General features: G+C 35.4%; 1 non-coding gene across 1 annotated transcript; it reads left to right on the top strand.

Moving 5' to 3' along the window:
• Nucleotides 1–6,176: 6,176 nt before the first annotated feature.
• On the top strand, nucleotides 6,177–6,282 carry LOC131178139 (small nucleolar RNA R71). Its single transcript, XR_009147270.1, has one exon. It is a non-coding gene; the product is annotated as a small nucleolar RNA R71 (small nucleolar RNA).
• Nucleotides 6,283–7,405: the final 1,123 nt, after the last annotated feature.

The raw sequence follows: 7,405 nt of genomic DNA, 5'->3' as shown, positions 1-7,405 counted from the left end.
GTTTTTGAAGGAAAGAGGGGAATCGGTCATGGTGAAAATGGAAGAGAGGGAGCAGAATAAAAAAAATGAGGAGGAAAAATAAAAAGAAGGAGTAGAAGAAGAAGAATGCAGTCGTGGATCGTGGGTGGCGGAGATTGTGGCATGAGGGAAAAAAAGGGAGCGGCGTGGGTTATGTCGGGGGTTATGGCGAGAGAAAGAAGGAGGCAGTGGGGATTATGGAAGTTGCGTATGAGTTCGGGTTACGGATTAAAGTTGAGGGGTTTTAGATATGGGTTATGGGCTTTGAGCTTTGTTAATTAGGTGTAGCCTTTTGGTAAAAAGAAAATGATAATGTGCTTTTGGGCATGGGTTTGATGAAGTGGGCTACGGGCTATGGTTAGTTAGTTAATGGGTTTTTTTTTTTGGAATAAACATGGGTTAGTGGGTTTTTGAGCTAAAAATAAATGTGTTTATGGATTTTAAAATATAAAATGGGTGGGCTTTATTTTGATAAATATTGGTAGGGCCTTAAAATGAAAGGTGCAAAGGGCTTAGAAATCAGGTGGGCTGAAGGGTTTGGATGCGGGCCTATTCTGGTGAATTGGGTTGTCAACCTGCAAAATCCAATAAATGACACAAGTTAGAACACAGGGATGCAAGTTGTGCCGGAAGTTATGCAACTTTCTGTCCAAAATTGTGCCCAGTGAACATAAGCTGTGACATAAGCCAAAATCGATTGTGCCGCAAGTTATGGAACTTTCTGTCCAAATTAGTGTCCAGCGAACACATGCTACGACACAAACAAAAATTGGTTGTGTCACAGGTTGTGTAACTTTCTGTCCAAATTTGACAAAATTGCACAGTACCTGAAAAATTGAGACAAATTAAATTTCAAGTGATCAGACCTCCATAACATGAGTTCTAATTGCTCAACCTACTGTATTCATTAAACACTCATTAAAAATTTACAAAGCACCAATTCACACATCCACATTCAAATAATTTTCTTTTTAAACTAAGATGAAAAAGTTTGGAGAAACTTCCTCTTAATATCAACAAAAAGAGCAATGAGTCCTGCAAAACCAAATAGCAAATATTCAACCATAGAAAGATGAAAGTACAAAGGAACAAATTGAAAACTAAAATTTAAAGCTGAAATTTAAAACTAGAACTAAAATAAAATGACAAAAGCTCATTTGCTTGCAATGAATTGTATCCCATCTGCACAAGAAAATTAGAACAATATCAAACTCTGAATAAAGAGTATAGAAAAAATTAAAACAAATATATGAAAGAAATAAAGAATAAAAAAAAATTGTAGGTTATGCTCAGAAATGCTAAGTTTAGGTCTTTAGCTTGACCTTATTCAACCAAAATTTCATGGAGAATAAGAGAGATAGCAGGTTGCTATCTTCTCAATTGGCTGACCGACTGAATAATGCCTCAACCTTTGCCCACTTACTTTGAAATTACCAAATTTTTCACCAAAAATTTCCACAGCACCATGAGGGAAAACTTTGACAACTTTAAATGGTCCTGACTAGCTTGATTTTAATTTTCCTGGAAAAAATTTCAACCTTGAATTGAATAAGAGCACCAACTCTCCTTCTTTAAAATCCTTCTTCTTGATATGCTTATCATGTTATTTTTTGGTTCTTTCTTTATGAATCCTAGCATTTTCATAAGCATCAAGTCTCAATTCTTCTAACTCATCAAGTTGCAACAACCTTTTCTATCCAGCAGCTTGTAAATCAAAATTGATTGCTCTTATGGCCCAATAAGCTTTATGTTCTAACTCTACGGGCAAATGGCATGATTTTCCAAAAACTAACCTATAAGGTGTAGTTCCTATGGAGGTTTTAAAGGCTGTTCTATATGCCCAAAGAGTGTCATCTAACTTAAGGGACCAATCTTTTCTAGACTTGCTGATAGTTTTCTCCAAGATTTGCTTAAGTTCTCTATTTGTGATTTCTACTTGGCCATTTGTTTGAGGGTGATATGGTGTGGCAATCATATGATTTACCTCATACTTTCTCATCAAATTTTCAAAATGGTGATTGCAAAAATGGCTACCACCATCACTAATTATGGCACGTAGGGCACCAAATCTGGTCAAAATAAATTTTTTCAGAAATTTCACCACAACTTTTGCATCATTGGTAGGTGTAGCAATAACTTCTACCTATTTAGATACATAATCCACCCCTACCAAGATATATTTATTCCCATATGAGGATGGAAATGGCCCTATGAAATCAATTCCCCACACATCAAACAATTCAACTTCTAATATGGACTTTTGGGGCATCTCATCTCTCTTGGAAATATTGCCTACCCTTTGACACCTATCACACTTGCTTACAAAGTCTCTCACATGATTAAATATATTAAGCCAATAGAAACCTGATGTCAAGACTTTTTCAAAATTTTTTGAGACACTATAATGACCATTATATTCAAAGGAATGACAATGGTAAATAACATCATTTATTTCTTCCTCTGGTATACATCACCTAATTATTCCATCATTACTTCTCCTAAAAAAGAGGCTCTTCCCAAGAATAAAATTTAACATCATGCAAGAATTTTTTCTTATGCTGCCAAGATAAATCAGGTGGTAAGACACCACAAGACAAATAATTCACAATATCAGCAAACCATGGAAGTGTAGATTTCAACACATACAGCTGCTCATTCATAAAAACTCATCAATTGGCACAATATCATCATCTTTATTTTCAGTTTTTATCCTACAAAGGTGATCAGCCACCACATTCTCAACACCTTTTTTATCTCTTATTTCTAAATCAAATTCTTGAAGTAACAAAATCCATCTAATCAACCTAGATTTAGCTTCTTTCTTATTCATTAAATACCTTATTGCTGCATGATCAGTGAAAATACCTTTGAGTTGACCAAATAAGAACAGAACTTATTGAGTGCAAATACTACCGCAAGGAACTCCTTTTCATTTGTAGCATAATTAACTCAAGCTTCATCAAGGGTTCAGCTTGCATAGTAAATGGCATAAGGTTTTCTATCCTTGGCTGGCCAAGGACAGCTCCAACAACAAACTCGCTTGCATCACACATGATTTCAAATGGCAAATTCCAATCCGGGGGTTACATGATAGGAGCTATTATTAATGCCGTCTTTAACCTGCAAAAAGCAACCATATAATCTTGATTAAAATCAAATTTAACATAATGATTCAAAAGACTTGTTAAGGGTTTAGCAATTTTAGAAAAATTTTGAATAAATCACTGGTAAAATCTAGCATGTCCAAGAAAACTCCGGACTCCTTTGACAGTGGTTGAAGGGGGGCATTTTTTCAATAATTTCTATCTTGGCTCTATCAATTTCTATTCCCCTGTTTGAGATCAAATGCCTTAGAAAGATTCCCTCTTGGACCATAAAGTGGCATTTCTCCCAATTCAACACCAGATCATTATCAGCACACCTTTGCTAGATTTTAAACAAATTAGTCAAGCATGAATCAAAATTAGTGCCATATACTGAAAAGTCATCCATGAAGTCCTCCATAATTTCTTCAATAAAATCATAAAAAATGACCATCACGCACCTTTGAAAGGTGGCAGGCACATTACACAATCCAAATGGCATCCTTCGATAGGCAAAGGTGCCATAGGGACAAGTAAAGGTAGTTTGTTCTTTGTCATCAGGATGGATTGGAATTTGAAAGAAACTAGAATATCCATCTAAGTAATAAGAGTAAGAATGCTTGGCTAATCTCTTTAACATTTGATCCATAAAAGGAAGGGGAAAATGATCTTTTCTTGTAGCATTGTTCAACTTCCTATAGTCTATGCACATTCTCTAACCTGTAATAGTTCTAGTGGGTATTAATTCATTATTCTCATTTTTAACAACTATCACCCCATCTTTTTTTGGTACAACATGCACAGGACTAACCCATTCACTGTCAGAAATAAGGTAAATAATTCCAGCAGCTAGTAATTTCAGGATTTCCTTTTTCACAACATCCTTCATTGTAGGATTCAATCTTCTTTGGTGTTCAATAGAAGGTCTACTATTTGGCTCTAGGAAAATCCTACGCATACAGACTGTTCGACTAATTCCCCTTATATCATCGATTGCATAAACCAAAAGTCTCCTATATTCTCTCAAAACTCTCAATAATTTGTCAATCTCAATATCAGTCAAAGATGCATTAATTATAACAGGATATGTTCCATTGGGTCCAAGAAAAGCATACCTAAGGTTGGAAGGAAGAGGTTTAAGATCTACCTTTGGGGTATCCTCTACCTTTAATGATGGTGGTTTAATCTCCAAAGTTTGCACTTCTTCAAGTTGAAAATTATAGCTTTAGGATGTGGTGGAGAGCTCTCCAAGTGTTGTGCATAAGCAGCTTTATAAGGATTGTCATCATCAATGCTCCCACCATGGACTAAGCAATTTTCCAGAGGGTCTTGTGGATAGCTTTTTCTGAAATTCTCTTGAACAATCTCATCAATAATGTCTATGCCCAAACAAGACTTAACTTCTTCATATTTCCTTTTCATGGCTGGATTGATATTGAATATCATTTGATCATCTCCCACTCTAAGTGTCAATTTCTCACCCTTTATATCAATTAAAGCACCAGCTGTGGCAAAAAATGGTCTTCCCAATAAGATAGCAATTTTTATGTCTTCTTCCATATCTAAAATGACAAAGTCCATCAGAATGTAGAATTTCCCAACCTTGATAGGCACATTTTCTAGAATGCCTTCTGGATACTTAATTGAACGGTCAACCAATGAAAGATACATGCTTGTGGGCTTCAACTCTCCCATATTCAACTTCTCATATATTGAAAGAGGCATTAGGTTGACACTAGCTCTAAGGTCACATAGGGCATTTGCCACACAATTATCACCTATATGACAAGGAATGGAAAACACACCCGGATCTTTGAGTTTGGGAGGTAACTTCTTCTGAATTATAGCACTTCATTGCTTTCCCAAGTTGATGGTATCATAATCTTCTAGCCTTCTCTTATTGGTAAGAATCTCTTTCAAAAACTTGGCATAACTTGGCATTTGGGATAGTGCCTCAGTGAATGGCACATCGATATACAACTTCTTTAGCACTTCAAGGAATTTGCCAAATTGTTTGTTTAGTTTATACTTGATTAATATTTGAGGGTAGGGAAGGGTGGGCTTATAAGGCTCAGGTGGGATGTATGGTTTCTTTCCCTCATCTTGCTCACTTTTGCTTTCTTCTTCTTTTTCATTTTTATTGCTCTCAACTGATTTTTCTTCTTTTGTGCTCTCTTTTTCTTTTCTCTTGCTTTCACTTTCTTGACCAACTTTCTTACCACTTCTCAAGGTCACAACCTTACATTGTTCATGAGGGTTTTATGGTTGGCTAGGTAGTTTGCCATAGGATTTACTTATTGATGAGCTTGCTTGTTGAGCCAACTGAGTCTCTAACATATGGTTGTGGGCTTGTAATTGATCCATGATTTGTCTCATGTGTTGAATTTCTTCCTCCAATTTGCTATTTATCTTGCTTTGTTTAGCAAAAAATGTCTCCATCATGGTTTCCAAGGTTGGCTTTGGTTTATGAGGTGGAAGGGGTTGTTGTGCTTTTGATTGATATCCAGGTTGTGGCTACCTTATGGGCTAAAATTGAGGCTGAAACTGAGGCCTATTCTGCTGCATATACTACTGGTTATGAGAATGGATTGTGCTTTGACCTTGTTGACCAAAAGTTTCTTGTGGTCTCCATATTGAGTTGTTAACATTAGAATAAGAATTTCCCATAGGTTTCTGTTGATAACCTCCCACATAAGCAGCTTGTTCTTGCAAATAATCATCACCATAAGAAGAGTAATCAACTCCATAACTTTGGGTTCCATCTGTGTAGGCAACTTGTTGCATAGTTGTAGGAGTTGAGGCTATTGCCTTTGTGCAAAAATCACTAAGTAGCTGAGTCAACTGATCAAATCTTGCATTCATGTAGCTAACTGAGTCAAGTTCATAAATCCCAGCCTTCTTTGGCTCAATTGCTTTAGGATTTCCCCAAAATTGGGTATTATGAGCATCTCTAATAAATCATAGCATTCTTCACTTGTCATTCTCATGAAGTCTCTTTCTGCTTGTGAATCAATTCTATTTCTTATGGTTGGAGTAACTTTGCTGTAGAAATTCTGAACAATCATCCATTTGGGTATTTCATGATGAGGACATTGCCTTTCAAGCTCCTTAAATCTCATCCAAGATTCATACAAAGTTTCATCATCCCTTGGTTTAAAAGCTACCATCAAATTCCTTAAATGAGTGGTCTTCCCAGGTGAGAAAAACTAAGATAGAAAAGCTTGAGATAGCTGCTCCCAAGTAGCTATAATAGTTTGTGGAAGTGAGTCATACCACTCTAATGCTGAATCCCAAAGAGAGAATGGGAATAAGGTGAGCCGAATCACTTCATCTGAAACTCTAGGCTGTCTTTAAGTGCCACATATCATCAAAAATTTCTTCAAATAAGAATGGGGATTCTCAAGTGGACTGCCTCCAAATTGTGAATTCTGGACCATTTGAATGAGACCAGTCTTTAACTCAAATTGATTAGCTCCAATGATAGGTCTGTTATCTCTCACATCTGGATATCTAGGAAAGGCATAATCTAACATGGATCTTCTCTGAGGATAATTTTGATTAACAACTTCATTCTGCCTGTTTTGTTCATTTCCTCCATTATTTCCATCAATAGCTCTATTTTGATTCTCCATATTTTTTAACTTCAAGGTTGAACAACAATTGAGTATCACTTGTGCTTTTCGATCGTCTCATAAATAAGAAAGGTACCTAAAAAACACAAGGAATAGCAGTAAAAATAAAAAAAATAAAAATTCTAATCAGCTTAAAACAATTATAATCCAACTTAAAACAAATAATTCCCCGGTAACGGCACCAAAAACTTGATGTTAGCTGTGAAATAGCTTTCGCAAGTGCACGGGTCATAGTAGTATGGTTTTAAAAATATCGTTCCCACAGGGAATTGTGCTTAAATTAGAAATAAAAGAATAAGCTAATTAGAATGCTAAAATTTAAAGATATTGGTAATGAAATTTACAATTAAAATTGGTATTTGAGGAATTTAAGCCAAATCAAACAACCAATTAAACTAATTAAACTAGATGACTAAAATTTGAATTAAAATGACTAATTATCAAATTGGGAGAAATTAAATTTAACTTCAATAAAAAATAAAGTAATTCTAGAGATAGCGTTTTCAATATTGTTTTCATGTGGTTTATCCCCAATTTAACCAAACACATGAGAATTGCAATTTTGAGGGAAATCAATTCTTAGTTCTTTGAAACCTTTTTTAAGCATTTCAAAGTTGGCATTCATCAAATCAAATCATGTTTTCATGGTATTTCAAACCTGACAAAAACCCA

The sequence above is a fragment of the Hevea brasiliensis genome, chromosome 2, assembly GCF_030052815.1.
Source record: "Hevea brasiliensis isolate MT/VB/25A 57/8 chromosome 2, ASM3005281v1, whole genome shotgun sequence".
Lineage (NCBI taxonomy): Eukaryota > Viridiplantae > Streptophyta > Magnoliopsida > Malpighiales > Euphorbiaceae > Hevea > Hevea brasiliensis.
The sequence above is the reverse complement of the archived record's forward strand: the minus strand, read 5'-3'. Positions and strand labels throughout refer to the sequence as shown.